The sequence below is a fragment of the Pan troglodytes genome, chromosome 12 (genome assembly GCF_028858775.2).
Source record: "Pan troglodytes isolate AG18354 chromosome 12, NHGRI_mPanTro3-v2.0_pri, whole genome shotgun sequence".
In the NCBI taxonomy this organism is placed as follows: Eukaryota; Metazoa; Chordata; class Mammalia; order Primates; family Hominidae; genus Pan; species Pan troglodytes.
In genome coordinates, this window is record NC_072410.2 from 41149075 (window position 1) to 41167894 (window position 18820).

At 36.0% G+C, this 18820-nt stretch overlaps 1 long non-coding RNA gene across 1 annotated transcript in view; it reads right to left on the minus strand.

The window, feature by feature from the left end:
• Window positions 1–5801: 5801 nt before the first annotated feature.
• The window catches only part of LOC134807807 (uncharacterized), a 100393-nt gene continuing 87374 nt past the window's right edge, over window positions 5802–18820 (minus strand). The window contains exon 3 of the long non-coding RNA XR_010149085.1: window positions 5802–8360. This is a non-coding gene — a long non-coding RNA (uncharacterized LOC134807807). The remainder of the gene's footprint in view (window positions 8361–18820) is intronic.

An 18820-nucleotide genomic window follows, 5' to 3' on the forward strand; every position in this document is an offset into this window, starting at 1 on the left:
AAACATGAAACCAAGGCATAAGTTCTATTTTACAATGTTTTAAATACAAGTAGTCCTCACTTGGCACAGTAGTATGGGACTGTAAAAATGCTAATAAAACCTGAAATCTACAAAAGGATCTTAATAATCAACGTGAAATATTTCGATTATTCCATGACCTTTACAATTTTTATCAAAACATTAAATCACTGTCAGTTATACATTTATAGAACATTTTTAAAGTAGACCTAATATCTTTGAACACCATATTTTAAAATGTTAGAAACATGGGAATTAAAGTTTAAGAATAGTTTGACGTCGGGCACAATGGCTCACGCCTGTAATCCCAGCACTTTGGGAGGCTGAGGTGGGCGGATGACGAGGTCAAGAGATCGAGACCATCCTGGCCAACATGGTGAAACCCCGTCTCTATTAAAAATACAAAAATTAGCTGGGGGTGGTGGTGTGCACCTGTAGTCCCAGCTACTCAGGAGGCTGAGGCAGGAGAATCACTTGAACCCAGGAGGCAGAGGTTGCAGTGAGCTGAGACTGCACCACTGCAGTCCAGCCTGGCAACAAAGTGAGACTCTGTCTCAAGAAAAAAAAAAAAAAAAAGAATAGTTTGAACATTGCTTCCCTGCCTGTTGTTGTATAACATGATAAAGAACAGGTATCTCTTCTATGCCTTGGCAAAGTGTCATATTCCTTTCTAAGGTTAGATCAGCTTCTAATATTTAACTTCTTGTAATTTCAATGTCATAAAATATTTTCAAGTGCATTTTTTACACAAGCACAAACTTTGCTGTCCAGGTGTGAACTAAATAACAGATGTTCAGTGGCCAATAACCAACAGACTTTGAAAAAAATTATATGATTGGTCAGTCTTCATGATGTGCATCTGTCTTTGTGTAGTGATTGATGGACCGAAGAGCTATAGCAGTGAAGTTTGTACTTCTATCCAATTACAGTGCACATAGCATGTTTACTGAAACCATGTTGTTGGGGACTGGTGTTACTTAATTAAAGCATTGTAACAGAAATGTATGCAAATTGGAATCCTATAAACAGAGGGCTGCCTGCATTTTGAAACATTTTTAAATATATAAAATAATTTAGTTTCAGATATTATTCAGCATTTTTGCCCATGTTTTCCATAACAAACACCTCTTTAACTTCTTTTATAAAATCACTATTTTTATCAATTAATGTCCAAATATCAGATATGAATGAGTAACAGTTGTTATAAAATATTATGTATTGCTGGCCGGGTGCGGTGGCTCACGCCTGTAATCCCAGCAGTTTGGGAGGCCGAGGCGGGTGGATCACGAGGTCAGGAGATCGAGACCATCCTGGCTAACACGGTGAAACCCCGTCTCTATTAAAAATACAAAAAAATTAGCCAGGCATGGTGGCGGGTGCCTGTAGTCCCAGCTACTTGGGAGGCTGAGGCAGGAGAACGGCGTGAACCCGGGAGGCAGAGCTTGCAGTGAGTTGAGATCTCGCCACTGCACTCCAGCCTGGGTGACAGAGCGAGACTCTGTCTCTTTAAAAAAAAAAAAAATTATGTATTGCTTCACCTAAAGTCAGCTGAATTGAGCAAAATTGACTCATTTACTTTATTACAAGTTAACTAATTGTCGAATTACATTGTACAGCATCAAACACATGGACCCACTATTTTCATAGAAGAAAGCAAACCTAGATGGACTACTGTAATAAAATACTTTATTACAGTTCCATATAGGCTTAGAGAGGGCATAGATTTTATAGCTCAGCACAATAACACAAGTTCTGTCTCCAGTTCACCTGAAACATTAATGTTAACTGAATGACACACTTGATATTTTTAGTCCTTTACTGCACAGTTTCTCTTTGCAATTTGCAGTGTTTTGGATTTTCCCACGTGTTAGAATTGGATAATATGGATCATGTAATACAGGGATAGAAATCTTAGACATGTAGTTAAACTGCCATGTGAGTTTCATCCCTGATGCTCTCTAGGGTGAAGATAGGAGACAGGAAGAAGAATAACATTTATTAACCTGTATTTGCCCTTTATATATGCTATTTCACTTAATTTTCATAGCCACCATATGATGAAAGCATTGTCATCCCTATTTTAAAATAAGAAATGGAGTCTCAGAGACAGAATGTACATTGCTGAAGGACACAAAGCTAGTAAGTGATGGCCTGGAGATTTATGTCCAGTTTTGTCTAATCCCAATATTCACAATGTTTTTTATACCAGCAGGTAAAACACTTTTCCATTCATTGCAGATATTTTATTTGATGTATAATTGAAATGATGAAAAGAGACAAAAGACAGCCAGTTACAATAATCACAAATTCATCAATGTCATGTCATAATATTGTGTTGTGCATCATAAAAACACCTACAGTGATTACGTTCTTCGCATTATCCCGTAGGACTACACCAAGGCCTTAACAGAAGTATTTATTGACAGATCCTGCTTAATCCCAAATGGATTTAGTGATGACACTGAACATCTGTGGTTGTCCCCTACTATATATTCAGCTCGTCTTAAGCAAGGCTCTTGGAAGGAGACGCACAATTCCAGCCCTGCCTAACTGAACTTGTTTTTAGAATATAATGAGATATTACAATCCAAGAGCCTTATAAACTTCAACATGTTCTATGGAATACATTATTAAGAAGTTGTATGTATTTTTTGCAGGTAACAATAGAGTGACATTCTCAATAGGTAATTTAAAGAATAATTTGATTTCATGTGCCTAGATCACTTGAGACAAACTCCATTTGCTCATACACAAATGTGGTTGATCTGAAAAAAATCATTCTCACAAGTGCCTCTAAAATTTGCTATATAACAATAAGTAAGAAAGGTAGCCATCTAGTCACACACTGCTGGCACTACAGAATTAAGGCATGCTGCCTCTAGGTAGGTCTCCATTCTGATATATTCACTGGTCATTATTTTGAGTGATATAAATGAGTAATACCTCAGAAAGCTAGCAAGCTAATGTTTTCCTGAAGGCAACGCATAAGATATTTTAAGAAATAACCTTATAGCAAGTCTAACATTAATGTGAAATACTGTGAATTGAAAATCCCTGAACTGGGAAATAACAGAAATGCCAGTTTCTAGAGACTGTGGAAATCAACACATTCTACTGTATCTGTCCTCACAACTTCAACTTGCTATGTAAATGGAAAAATAAATTTATGTCTTTCAGGTCTAAAGCAAATAAACCAGAAGTTTGAGTTACATATTGCTATAAAAAAGGGCCAATGAATTGGTGTCCTTGGCGATAAATAGTAAGAACAAACATACACATATTTTTGGCCATTCAGACTTATTTTTATTTACTTATAACATCCATTTTCTTTTTAGAGGTTTTAAGGTATCTCATTGAAAATTCTAACAAAAGCCCTTGAGAGATATAAAGTAACACTGTAAACATTTAACACATAACATAACTGAGATAAGGAGTCAGTAATTTATCCAAAACAAACAGAAAAAATAATAATAAAGTGGATCCTTGTATAAGATAATTTTAAGCCCCTGGAATTGTTTTCTCTAGTACAATTGTACAATTACTGAACATTGACAAATATTGATTGCTTAGAATGTACCAGCACTTGCTAAGTACCTTTCTTAAGACCTGCCATCCTTTGTAAGTTGATTTTCTTCAGAGGGGATCCTGAAATTAAATAAAATAATCCCAAATTCTTTTAGAATTACATTGAAAAGATGATGTTGCTTTTAGAATCAGATTGTTATAGGATTTTTGGGGTGTCGATTTTCTGGTCAGAAACCTCTGTGGCTGGTTGTGCCTTTGCCCGAGTTCTTGCTTGCGTCCGGGTAGAATGAGGTATGCAGACAAGTGGAAGGTGAACAAGATGAAAAGAAGCTTTATTCAGCATTACAACAGATCAGAGGAGACCCACAGTGGGTAGCTCCTCTCTGCCAGCAGGTCATCTCTGCAGCTCTCAGCAGAGAAGGTAGGTAGCTCCTCCTGGCAGCTCTAAGCAGAGAGGGTAGCTCCTCTCTGCATCTGGCCTTCCCATCATCTCCAGGTCTCAGCAGAGAGGCGTACTTCTCTCGGCAGCTGCCTATCCTGTCGCCTCTCTGACTCCTTCACCTCTGGCCTTCCTCTGCCCTGCTCAGGCTGCGCCCAGGGCTTTTACGGACCTCAGAGGGGAGCATGTGCTTGCTGATTGGTCCATGGGTGGCTATGGGTGGCCCAGAAGAGGCCCACGAATCCCCACTCTGGTCCGTGGGACTGGTAGCCCAGCCACCAGCCTTCAGGCCCTCCCTGGCTTGAAGGTCCCCTTACTTGGGATCTGCCACCTTCTGCCCAGGAATAAATCTGCCTCCTGCTGCAATTCACGGCCCCGGGGCTCAGCACCAACCCCCACTCAGATATGAGAGCATGCACCGGGAGCCAGGCAGAAGAAGCAAACACCTCCAAGCCTGCAAGGATATGGGTCTTTCCTGGGGCCCCAAGGGTGCAGGCTGCAGAAACACCAGGGTCCTGCACCTGGGAGGGCGGTCGCAGCTGCACCCGGAAGCTCCCAACCTGCCAACCTGGAGCCTCCGATCCACAGCCAGATGCAGGGGCACCTGGGGATCTCTTTCCCCACTTCAGAAGGGGCGGAACTCCCAACACCTCCGTGAAATGTGCAGCCCCAGTCGCACCTCTGTGTTGCGGCAGGCGTGATAGCAGCAGCCACGACAGCAGCAGCCACTGCCATCAATATCACGGGTGTATAATCTGTAAGCATATTAGAATAAGCTGAGGTCATATACATCGAGAGCTGTAAGAGGAGAGAGGTTGGTGTGTCAGAGATCTTATAAATGGCACAGTTTAGGGTATTGTCAACATTCAGGATGTGGCCCTGGCAGTAGATTGCTGAAACAGAGTAGAGATGATAAAACCAGGGGAGTTGAAAAGAGCAGGAAGTCTGACACTATGATTCAGAAAAGGTTCCCTGGATAGAGCTTTACTCTTTCAGATCACGGCCAGTCTCAGGGGGTTCACAGCATGCTGGATGTTCCTTTCTTGTCTCATCTGTTTTGTTTCTCCCTTTTTGCAAAGACTGGCTCTAAAACTGGCAAAGTTGTTCGAGCCAGATATTTTAAAATAATTTACAACTCTTTCTCGTTGCTTGATTTTCACAGTTGATTAGTTCCAGATTTCAGTTATTTTATATCTTAAATCTCAGTTGTATTTCTCTTCATCCCTTTCCCCTCTGTCTTTGTTTTTCAAAGCTGCTTTTCAAGCTTTCGTATTTCCAGTTGGACTATTTTTAAAGCCTTATAACACCAACCTTCATTTCAATTAATCTAACATGACTGTTGTAGTAATCTTCCAAAAATGAACCATTTTTTTTTCAAATTCCATAGCTACATATTGCCTCAATGCTCTCTGAAAACTCCAGTGTCATCATCTCTCTGTATCATTATCTTACTAATGGAATTATTATTCCACTAGATTTTCGAAGTTGGATCTTCTTCCTCTTCCTTAGTTTTTTATGTAGAAGTTGCTGATTTTTCTACTTTTGATTCAGCTCAAATCAAATGTGGTTAGTGCAATTTCAAAACCATTACAGTTTCATCCTTAAACACAAATTCTTTTTTTAAAGTTCACACCAACATATATTTTGTCCTATAACCCTCCTTCAGTGGCTTCCCTAACTGGTTCTAGAAGAAGAGGTTCCAGAAGTTGACTTAGTGATAGATGGATAAAGATTGAACTTTTGAGTTCCAGATAGCCTGTGAAAAATTCACCAGGGGATTAACTTCTTCTCTGCTTTTTCTTTTTTCTTTTTCTTTTCTCCCTTTAGTAATTTATTTTATTTTCTCATCCTTTTCTTTCTCCCTCTTGCTGCATCCCTCCTTTTTTCTCTCCTTTCCCTTGCTTTTCTTGTTTTCTTTATTTCTCATCTAGCAAGAAGGAAGACAGGGCAGACTAGTGAGGTAAGGAGATTACACAGGCAATTCTGCGTCTATGAAGATCTAGGAAGAACATCAAACTCTTCACTTCAGTGACCTGCAGAAGTATAGATCCTGTTCTATCATTTCTATCAGTTTTCAAGTTTCACCCGTTCTCCTGTACTCTTCTTTCTGTCATGTTTCTACTTTCTTGTAGAATTCTTCATTCTGGTTCATATGTAAAGTTGAGGTAAGTTTTTTAGTTAAGGGGGAAAAAACTTTTTTTTACAATACATTATGAGTAGAGTAGAATTCACTGACATTTCAGTTGGGAAAGAATTGGGATGGATGAGTGCTAGAAGATTTTTTATTGTACCAAAAAATATTTTTCAAATAGAATAGAAGGTTTCACCATTTTTAAAATCGTTTTCAGCCTCCATATTATAGGTGAATTTTACTGTCATTTCTCACCTTACACAATTTCTCTTTGTTTATTTCCCCTCATTTTTCCTATGCATGTGTTCTCCCTTCATCTTCCCCTTCTCCTCTTCCTTTAGCCCTTTAAAATCAGGAGCAAAGATCATTTTGTTGTTGTTGATTGTCTTATAAGAGTTAGCTTCCTTCATCTCCAGGATCTTGATGTCTGTCTCCCTCCATGCCCATGTAATTTATGAAGGTAATTTTATCAACTGTAAACAGTCAAAAGTTCATGAATAGAGCTGAGAATAAACTTTTATTTTGAGATTTCTCTTTCCCTGAATTCACTTTGCCTTACTTTTACAGCAGGATCAAGATGCTGTGTTCCCTATTGTTCCTCACTTAACATTTAATTATTAAATCCTGACACTCTCTTGTTCGTTTAACGGTCAACTTTACTGAGCAATTTTCTCTACAGTTTTTAGTTTGGTGCTAGGGATCTTGAGAGAAATATTACAGTGATTATGTGATGTGAAGCTTAAATAATTTTAGAGGCCTTCTTTTACACAAAATGGTGATTATAAACAGATATGACATTAAATATTTACAATCAGTAATCACAACAAACTGCAAATTTTAAAAAGCTAACCAATCCCATGAACAACTTAAAAATAAAACACAAAATGAGATACTATTTGTATTCATTAATAGTCTTGCCATACTCTATTCCATTCCCCCTTCCCTGTCTTACATTTTTGGCTGCAAAATCACACCCTTGTAAGACAAGACATTTATACTAAGTTCTATATAGAATAAAAGAAAATAATGCGTTATTTTACTATGGTATTTGTTTATTCGCTGTAGTCTCTTTATTTCTACTTTACAAGTCATTACTGGTGATATCATGAACATTTTTAGGATTCTTGTCAAATTTAGGAAAATGTCTATTGAGCTTCATTCACAGATGAGTTCTGAGTTTCTTGACATTGCAAGTTTTCTTCCAGTGACTAATCTAAATACTCTTAATTGCCGTCACTTGTTAACAAGTTTCTTGCTCATGTCTTATTGTGGTTGTGTATTATACATCTTAGGTTGTCTTCACTGGCCTCTGAATTTCCTGACAACCTCTCTTTAGCCCACGTCTTTATGCCAGTAGCCATCAACAACACCTGACTAGAGGACAAGTGTGATAGGGCCACTGGTATTGCGACAGCCTGCACTTAACTGATTGTGGTTAAAATGTGACACTTGGTCAAATTTTACTACAATAGATGACCAAGTAAACACATTGCTAGGGCTCCTCATAAGAGAGACAGGCAAGCAAGGGGTCTTGAAATGAAAGTTTGTTTAACTTCATGGCAACTTGTTAACTCTTTCTCTCATTCCTGCTCTTAAGAAACTTCCAGAACATTATGATATTTGATCCACATAAGAAGCTTTATATCATGAATTTTGTTTATGTTTTCCTTCCCTGACAGTAATAGTTGTATACATTACCCATATCTTGGATGACATCCCAATAATAGTTAACAATAGTAATATATAATAGTTCCTCTGAAATAAAGAATTTGTATCAAAATACTGGAAACAACATAATTTTATATGTGGACACAGTAATGCGATTGCCAACCTATACAATGGAGTCTTGCATTAACAATGATATCCTATAGCAAAGTAATTTAAATTACATTTAAGTTGATGAATTGATTGCCCTTATATAAAATTAGCATATATCCGTAGTAAATAATGAATCTGATTTTCTCCTTCAATGACCTCTTCCCTCTGGTACTTAACTTTTAACTTAAAGTTGTGAAAATCAGGGAAGAAGTTCCAGGCAATACCCACACAGCCACAAATCCAAATGCCTCATCTCCCCCACATCACTGCTTCGCATACCATGACTCTGTTGAATAATATCACTTATATCTCTATTTCCTGAGGCAGAACACAGGAAGCCAGGATACTCACATTGTGTCCACTTGCATATGCTTTCTCCTTTTTAGTTTCATGGTCAGTTCCCTAGTTCAGGCTTTTCTGTTCATGTATCTGCGTTAGAATAAAAGACACCTTCTTAAGTTGACCACTACCTCTGAGATGCTTTCCTCATCTGAAAATTAATTTGATTTCAGCATTATAGAAATGCACTTTGCAAGACACCTTGGATGTTATTCCTGTTCTTAAATTTCATCAGTCTTCTCATGGCTTCCAAGAAGTAATTTGAATTTATTTTCACAGGTTACAAGACACTTTATGTTCTGCTCTGGCCTCTATACCTTTTAAGACTTCACTTCTACCAATGTATCTCTTGTTCAAGCCTTCAGAAATATTAAACTCCTTGGAGAATTTTGAATAATCTCTGACACATGTTCTCTTTTTCTGTAGCATGTTAGTTACACATGTGTATCTCTGATCATTCTTGTTCATTCTTGAAGTTTTTATGTGAAGTCTGCACTTCATGAGCTCATCCCTGATTTCCCCAGGAAGAATTAAATCATTTTATGCCTGCATGTTGAGGGAAAATTTACATCTAAAAATTTCTTACAGAATTATTTTCTCTTATGATTTACATATCCATCTCTTCATTAGACTGTAATACCTTAGTCTACTATCTATCTATCTATATTGACCTATCTATACCCATATATACATTTATATCTAATGTCAAACTAAATGTCTGGGATGTAATAAGCATTTAAACATTTGCTAAATGAATTACGTAACACATTTGATTTTTTCAAATGACTGTCAGCATTGATACTTTCCTCAAAGACCCCAGTTTTTGTTCTTTTATTAACCAAAACAAATTTTTGATAAAATCATACCTATCTTGTTACTGTGACAGCTTTACAGCAGATAAAAAATAAAAAATAATCTATCATAACTGCATCCATTTATATTACCAAAATAACCCTGCCTGTATTTATTGAGTCTGAAATGGAAATATTTTAGAATCTATGTAAAAGGAGACAAACATAATGATTTAGACATGCTGACTAGCTTCTTGGCCACTATATTATTCATAACTTGGTGTCTCCCTTGACCCTAGTAGTTCAAACTTGTGAACAATAGTGTTACTTAGTTTCAATAGATGACGAGTTAAAAGATGCTGACACACTGCCTTCTTAGGAACACTTTGGAGAATGACTTCAATCCAGAAAACTGAGGCTCAGCCTGTAATCTCTCCAGTTCCAGTCAAGACTTTAATCCTTCCACTTCATGTCCACAAACTCTCTCCTAGCCATCCATACTCTTCTTTCTAATCCACCTAGATTATTTAAAAGGCCATATTAAGTCAACTGCTTGACACCAGTCTCAGCTATTCCAAAACTACTGATATGGGCCACTTTTATATTTTATCCACTATAATTTGTATGCATGCCATAGTCTTTTACTTTCAGTTTTCATCCTACTGACCCAATACCTTGATCACCTGCTTCCGCACTTGGAAGGACCATGAGAAGATTTTAATACTCCTTTGTCTGCTCTTCCCCATTTTCCCCATGTAGCTGTTTTATTTGTATCAAATTGCCGTTCTTATCTATTCAGAGCCCAGAAAAGTGTCTTAAAGCAAAGTAGTGTATTGGAGAGGCTTTGAATTAGGGAAGAGAATTCTTATCCCAGTTCTGCCAATGATCTCTTTATGTTAGACAAGATATAGCATCTCATGCTTTTAAGTTTGGATTAGATATTAGAGAAATCCTGTTCCTCTGTTACCACTGAGAAGACTCAGCACTTCAGAGAGTATAAGTTATATGCAGCTACAGCTAGTTTAATGAGTCTGGTCTAGAATTCAGATCTCTTGGAGCCACCAGCAGTTACCCTTGAATCTATTAAATTTCCTGACCTTTGTTTTCTCTTATTTAACATGAGAATTATATCATCCATTCTCACCTCATAAAGTTGTTGTAAGTAATTTAAAAAATCATGATGTGATGCATTTGGTAAACAAAAGTGTCCATATTAATATGCAATATTGTTAGTGCGTGACCTCCTAGAGCCCTCTTCTTTTTGTGGAATCAAAGATTATCCTTATTTCACTCTATTCTCTTAAACTGGGTTTTGATTACTAAACTCTCCCCAATTTTTTGTACACAGCAACTATATCTCTTAACATGGTAAACAAACAGCAATCTCTGTGCATGCACTCTTCCCACCATGCATTTTCCCCAAACTAGAATCATCTAGAAATAGATGCAAGAAATGTATCATGATGGAGCCATAGATATCCTGAGTCTGAGACTGTAGCACAAACATGAGCAACCTTCTGGAGAAAAAGAAGGTAGGGACCAGAAATACAGACTAGAAGGAAGTAAAAGCAGAGTAAGAATTGTTCCTCTGGGAAAAATGGTAAATAACAGTCATTGTGCACCTGATATATGTTGGGCGCTGTTACATAAATTTTCACATGTAACATTCACAAAGTAGATGAGTAGGATAGCTGGAGTCACTCATCCAAAGCAAATAGAGCCAGAATTTAAACTGGGTCTGTCTGTTTATCAGTGCAGATAAATGAAATAAAAGCAAGGAGCCAGAGAGCAGCAGCTCATAGGCACTTTCTTGAGCTAAATATACAGGAAAATAAGAAGATTCCCCAGATTCTGACAAGGACTTCCTGAGGGAGAACCAAGGCACTTGATGATGATGATGACTGCTGAGATTGTACAAGAGGCCTAGCCCTGAGGCTGTCCCAGGAATCGAGCTACAGGCTTAAGAACAGAAAAAAAATTTCTGCATCAGCCATGAGGTTAATGAATGTAAACTGAGGAGTAAAGTTAATGCTCTAAGACAGATGAAGTTCACCCATCCACTGCAATTTTTGGAGGTGAAATTAATCCTAGTTTCTCTTGTCAATATTACTTCTCTTCAGAATATCTTATACAGTCTTATGAAAAAAATCTCAGGTAAAAATCTCCAGCCCATTTTTTGTGTTTCCACATGCCTGATAGATTTATCCACTTAGGGGTTTCATGGTAAATTATATAAAGTAAGTAGAAAGAATAATTATTTAATGTTTCCACCAAATTTGTATCTTTAACACCATGACCTTCGTCAGTAAATAACACTTTGAAAAGTTTGCATCCTCCTTGTTTTCAGCCCCATATACAACCTGCAGCAAGTCTTGTCAATTCTGTCTTTAAAATACATTCATTCACTCCTCTCTGACTCCATTCTCTTCACCATTACCATTTTTCTCATGGATCATTAAAAAAAGCTGTTAGTATTTCCATGCTGACTCTTGTTCTCAATTTCAAATCCATTCTTCACACTTTGGGCAAAGCATCTTTTATAAATGCATAGCTGATTACGTCACTCCTAGCAGTAATTTCCCATTCAGTTTAAATAAAGTTCAAATACATTTATGCTGTAATTTCTGTGAAAGATGCCCCTAGAGTTGTGCAGTGCACAGCCTGCATAGCCTTATGCTGAGGAGATACAACTTTCTTCTAATGTATTATTTTATCAACTTGTAACTCTCTTTCCTAATCCTTATATAATTGGAAGTAATATTTTGGGCTGATAATTTATTTAAATCTTATATTTCTTGATAGACTGTTAGCTTCATTAAAACCAAAATTAATCTGTGTAGCCCACCACTAAATCTCTATCTCCAAGAATACCCTAAACCAAACTAGTGCCAATAAATATGTATAGAAAAAAAATGAATGACTAAATGGCTTACTGGATGGCTAACAGTCTGATTAATTGAATAATTCACTTCTGAATAGTTTCAGAGAGATCATTACTAGGTTTGCATTTTTTGTGGAATAAAGATAAAAAAGCTCTTAAATTTTTGGTTAAGAGAGTATTGATGTCCCTCTAAGGATGTCTAGCTTGTTTTTTATGGTGATTACTTCTGTGACGCCTTCTCTGAAGATGCTAGCCCAAAATGATATCTTGATTCTCTGACTTACTCTAGAACTTATTATCTGCACTACTCCTTTCAAGCACTGATAATATTCTACCCCATCTAATTACCAAGAAGACACCTAGATTTATGTAATCAAGCCCTTATATATCAGCTCCAGTGGGCTCCTAGACTTCTGGAACTGAGTCCAAGTTTGCATTTGTTTTGTGTTCCTGACAGAGACTAGCACTTTGCTGTGTGCATAGAAAATAATCAGTGATCATAACATGTATGAACAAGTGAATGAATGAACAATTTGCTAGCAGCTGCAAGTTTCAATGCTCTTTAAGGTGAGGATTACAAAGTTCCTGAACACATTTATCTTTCATTGTTTCAGAATTTTAAAGAAAAAATAGGAGAATTAAGACCTTCGTGTGACATCCTTTATGACGTCTGCAAGTATGCTACATATGAGAGCTAGATACTACTTTTTTCCATGAAATTTGATTTGTCTGGTAAGTTTTCTTCTGTTTCTTTCTTTTTAAAAACATTCTATAATATTGACTTTTGTTTTTAATTTTATTTTATTTAAGGAAATATCTTAGCCTTACTTCAGTTTTGAAGAAAAAGTTATAAATCATAGCCCTCTTGTCCTAGTCCATCAATTTCATCATTTTTTGTAATTCAATATGCTTAGATTTTTGTAATTATAATATATAAATAAGTTTGTTTTATAGTTTTATGATTTCATTTGAGAAAGTAATTATTCCATGAAAATTTTGTTTTCATTATGTAAGAGACACTTTCATGAAAACCTTGGTATCAAGAAAATTAGTTTTATTTTTGCTAAATTATATTAGTTTTGCATTAGGTGGGCAGTTAGCCAAGATGGCCGCTAGCATTGCTTTCTCCTTTTAGCTTCTGAAAACCTACTAATATTTCTGATAGATTTATCTCCATTTGCTATTAAAGCTCAATGGACAATGACTGCTAATATTTAGTTTGAAGACGAATGTAATTGTAGGAAGAGCATAGCTTTAGGCATTTATAAAAGTCCCGGTTTAACTCATGATTTCAACACTTACTGTCCATGTGATCTAGAAAAAGTTACTTTAATTGTTTGAGCCTTAGTTTCTTCATCTGTAAAATGGTTTGATAATTCCTATTTTGAAGTATGTTGTGAAAAAGCGGAAGTAAAATGTATGGCAATGCAAATTAAATGCTAATTTCTTTCTGTCCTCATACCCACATCTCACCTTTTCTTTTTTTTTTTTTTTCCAGATACAGAGTCTCACTCTGTCACCAAGGCTGGAGTGTAGTGGCATGGTCATAGCTCACTGCAACCTCAAACTCTTGTCATCCTATCTTCATACTTTTTTGGAAAACTCTTCACTCCCCCTAACCTGTAACCTCACACGTTTTCAAAACAGCGGAAACTAAACAGAGATAAATGTTGGTTTCAGTTTGACAGCCAAAGATGTTTAATTCTGTTGTATCATTTTTTCTTTAAAAACATCTAGGAGAATTAAAGAGTGTAAGCCTGGCAATAATTTTATACATATTGGTAATCTTTAATAATAACAACAGCAGCAATAAAAGCAATCATAAACCCCACTATTTATCAAAAGCTCATTATGTAGAAGGAACTGTCCTAAATATTTTACATAGATTATCTCTAATACTTAGAAAAACTGTATAGTAATCATAAGCTCATAATTTAGAAGAAACAAGAAACAGATTCATATGCCCAAGGGTATGCAGCATACAAATGTTACAGACCAAGCAGCTCCTATTGAGAAATTCCCAGGTCTATTTCTTATGTTCTATTCAGTTTATACTATTTTCCCCTAATAAACATCTACAAATCAACGTATAGTATATGACTTGATTCAATGAAAGCATTCATTAAAAAATGAATAAAATTGCTGTTTAAAGATACCTACCGTAAATCACATACACATTTATAAATTGTACACATAACTCATTTTGTGTTTTGAGCAGTTGTCTATCACTATTGAAGATTCAGGAGACATTATTGGTGATATCGTACTGAGCTTCTATCAGCACACAATACTGATCACTGTCCTAACACTTTTGAAATGCTCTTACTGCCATTGGAGACTTAATTGACAAAAGGCTGAGAAGGGAGTACGACACTGATTTCCTTGCTATCCAAGGCATTATGTAGCACTGACAAAGAGAGCAGGGTGTATAAAACCATGTCAAAGAAGTAATTATTCTTCTGAGTTCAATTGATTAACAATGACATCATGCTTCAATAACTCACATAAGTTAATTTTTAATGCGTATATATTTATTCATGTATTCACTTATGTATGTTTGACTCCATATTATTTATTCAGACATTATTTTCTAGATCCAATACTTGAAGCAAGGAGCACTAGGATAATGAATGACAGTGCTTGATGTTAGCTCACTGCAGTAAAAATGCAGTTCTATAAGATGCTGCTTGTTAAATGTTTCAATAAGGAACATCTATGTTCCTTTATTATTAGTGTACCATGTATGCTGTGGTATTAGTGTACCATGAGAGCCTGTAGAAAAGTGGGAGTTCGTTGAGGCATTAGAAAAGCAATCTTAGATTAAACAAAAAGGTGATAGAGGACTTAATCAAGAATAGAGGGATTGGAAAGGGAATTCCAGGCCAAAATAGTATTATTTGCAAACATCTTAAGAGAGAACCTGTGAAATTTGGGAAACTGAGAAAAAAAAGAGAGAGATAGAGAGAGATAATGGCATACCATCTTTTCAAAATTTATTTAAAATCAAAAGAAAGTCAGAAGAGTTATATTCAGTTCAGATGTTATTACATGCAAGAAGCTGGCAACTCCATTCAAACTGGTAAATCCATAATGAAACTTGGGGACTTGCGTAAATATAAATGCCGAGGTTGGAAGGGCTTCAGGGTGACTCAACCCAATGTCTCTGGTCCTATTTCCCTGAGACTCCCTCTTTTATACTCTTCTGCCTAGGTTGTTTTCTGGCTGATGCTGGATTCCTCAATGGGCAATAAATTGGTCTAGAATTCCACACTATCCAGATATATTTCCCTCATAATATCCCCCCATATTTCATTGTCTTAAATATGATTCTATCTCCCTACAGAAGCCAATCTCTTTATTATACAAAACAGGGAAGTACCTTGTTGATCAGTCAAGTTGTTGGTCAAGCGAACTAATGATTATGATAAAGGGAATAGGATTAACTTTGAACTAATCGGGTAAACCTGTTGATTGGCCAGCAAAGTGATGAAGGAAAATATTAGTTTCCTCAAACATCATGATATTCAGAGAGAAGAACGGGACATCTAGAAGGTAATTACTAGGAAGGGGGAGAGGGTAAATGGAAAGTGGACAAGTAATATTGTCCACTGCAACTCTCGGAAAGTAAGTTTATATTTTCATTTTAGGAAGATCACAAGGTCTACAATGTGGAAAATGTCCAGCTGAAGGAAGATGGAAAGGATTGGAAACAGAATATGTTAAACTTTTTGCCTTATCCACTTAGGAGTTGATGATGCCTAAAATAAAGATATGAAAGAGATTGAGAAGTAATGATTAAATGGTCAATTTTCTAACTTGTATTTTTAGCTGAGATACATGAGAGTATCATAAATGGTTTTGGACAAACATAAAAAAGTCCTCTGTATCTAATTACATCTTTCACAAGATGCCAGTACAGTTATGGTTATATTTTTAAAGTACTTATACATCACTATTGAAAGTAGTTTTGATATAATTATATATTTCTATATAATTTATTTAGGTAAATACAATGTTTACTGGCATTTTATTGAAATTCTATATAATAGGATTTTAGTTCTTAATGTTTTAGATTCTTAATGTATTTTATTATATTCAATATTATACTAGTATTTCAGTTGTTTCTTTTCGCTTATTTTTTATTATAATTTATCCTGAAAACATTTTCATGAATAATTCTTTCTCTGTATGTGCTTGTTTTTCTTTATAGAGATTTTATAAATTAATACAGGTCTGTATTTCTGCCTCTTACCACTCATTACAGAAGAATCCAGTTAATTATTTGGTAACTGTCTATTTATATAAACAATTAGGGCTATATGTAGCAAATGCTCATTTGACTGATGATGAGAATCCATACTGAATTCTAGGTCAGTAAGCTATGAGGAAAAAAGATTGTTCCAGTAAATCTCAAGAATAATTTATATTATTTCTTTCTCATAAAAAAGTAAAGCTTTCTTGGAGTTCAGAAAACATTCCTCATCCTCCTTTCCAAGACTATTTCATTTCTTATGGCCTATAACTAACATTTAAATATAGCGTTTCTTCCTAAAAGTCCCAAACAAAACATTTTACAAATTGCATACACACACACACACACACACACACACACATATATTTATATAATTTTTGGAACTGCATAAACATTGTGTCCCAAGCTGTTTTCTGAAGGAGGTACAGGTTTTTACCATAAAATTTTATATTCAGAAAGGAAAGCTTATCAATGCTTTAAAAAACTGAGATTTAGGTAGTCCAAAGAAACATGCCATGATTCTTTGCCTTCCAATACTAAAGTTCAGGATACTTGAAGAAAAAATGTGTTTTTAATCTCTTTTTCTCCCCCACAAAAAAATAAATTCTTGGTAAGATTGCCTGGTTACTGAGTGCAGACAAAATGTGGTAAGTAGAGACTCTCTCTAGTGCTTGCAGGGATCAGCCTCCTTTGTCTTCAAGAACCCAGCATAATTATGCTGTCTACCCCTTTCTCTCTCTCTGGGGCCTCAGCTGGACCTATTTCCAAAACTTTATCTTTGTTAATTACATCAGTCTTTGAATGCTGCGAATATAGTATGAATAGAAAAGTAACTTCGTGTGGTACTGTAATTAAAGGGCTTAATGCTTCACCTTGCAGTTATTTTGCTATAAGTGTTTTAAAGCTGATACTTTATTTACATCCAGAGTTAAATTAAAGTAGAAAACTGACAGCATCTTAGCACTAGACTGCAAGCTTCATGTGGACATTTTTTCATTATTGTTTACTGTTGGAATTCCACCACCCAGAGGCTAGCATATAATGGACATGAAACAAATGAATATTTGATGAATGAATGAATATAATAACATGCTTGCATACAAGGACTTTTGTTTGTTTGCTTATTTTAATGGTTTTATTACGAAACATAAGAAACATAGAGAAAAGTGCACAAAACATGAATGTCCAGCAGAATAACTTTTGATAAGGCTAATGCCAATGTAACCAAACACAGATTACAAATTAGAAAATTCCTGCCAGCCACTGTGGCTTATACCTGTAATTCCAGCACTTTGGGAAGCTGAGGCAGGAGGACTGCCTGAGACCATGAGTTCAAGACCAGCCTGGGCAACATAGTGAGTTCCCCATCTGTACAAAAAATAAAAATAAAAAAATAGCTGAGCATAGTGATGCAGCACCTGTAGTCCTAGCTACTTGGGAGGCTGATGGGAGGATTGCTTGAGCCTAGCAGTTTGACACTGCAGTGATCTATAATCACACCACTGCACTCCAGCACTCACTGATGGAATGAGACCCTGTCCTTAAAAAAAGAAAAGAAAAGAAAAGAAAAGAAAAAATTAAAATAAGACAGTTTCTAACCCATATGTGCTCCAATGTTAATTCATATCAAGCATTTTATGATAATATCTTTGTTTTTACTCGTAATTTTTGTAATTATGATCCAATAATCTTATGATCACTTATCATTAGAGAAACACAAATCAAAACCACTATGAGATACCATTTCATTCCAGTTAGAATGGTGATCATTAAAAAGTCAGGAAACAACAGATGCTGGAGAGGATGTGGAGAAATAGGAACACTTTTACACTCTTGGTGGGAGTGTAAATTAGTTCAACCATTGTGGAAGACAGTGTAGCGATGCCTCAAGGATCTAGAACTAAAAATACCATTTGACCCAGCCATCCCATTACTGGGTATATACCCAAAGGATTATAAATCATGCTGCTATAAAGACACATGCACACGTATGTTTATTGCAGCACTGTACGCAATAGCAAAGACTTGGAATGAACCCAAATGCCCATCAATGATAGGCTGGATAAAGAAAATGTGGCACATATACACCATGGAATACTATGCAGCCATAAAAAAGGATGAGTTCATGTCCTTTGCAGGGACACGGATGAAGCTGGAAACCATCATTCTCAGCAAACTATCACAAGGACAGAAAACCAAATACCGCATGTTCTCATGCATAGATAGGAATTGAACAATAAGAACACTTGGACACAGGGCAGGGAACATCACACACCAGGGCCTGTCAGGGGGTTGGGGGCTGGGGGAGGGAAAGCATTAGGAGAAATACCTAATATAAATGATGAGTTGATGGGTGCAGCAAACCAACATGGCATATGTATACCTATGTAACAAACCTGCACATTGTGCACATGTACCCTAGAACTTAAAGTATAATTTAAAAAAAGAAAAAATTAAAATAAGAAAGTTTCTAACTCATATGTGCTCCAATGTTAATTAATATCAAGCATTTTATGATAATATCTTTGTTTTTACTCATAATCTTTGTACCAAATATGTCTTTCTAAATGCTGTAATTTATATTAAGTGCTCTAATTTGCATTTTTCTATTTAAAGAAATTTTTTT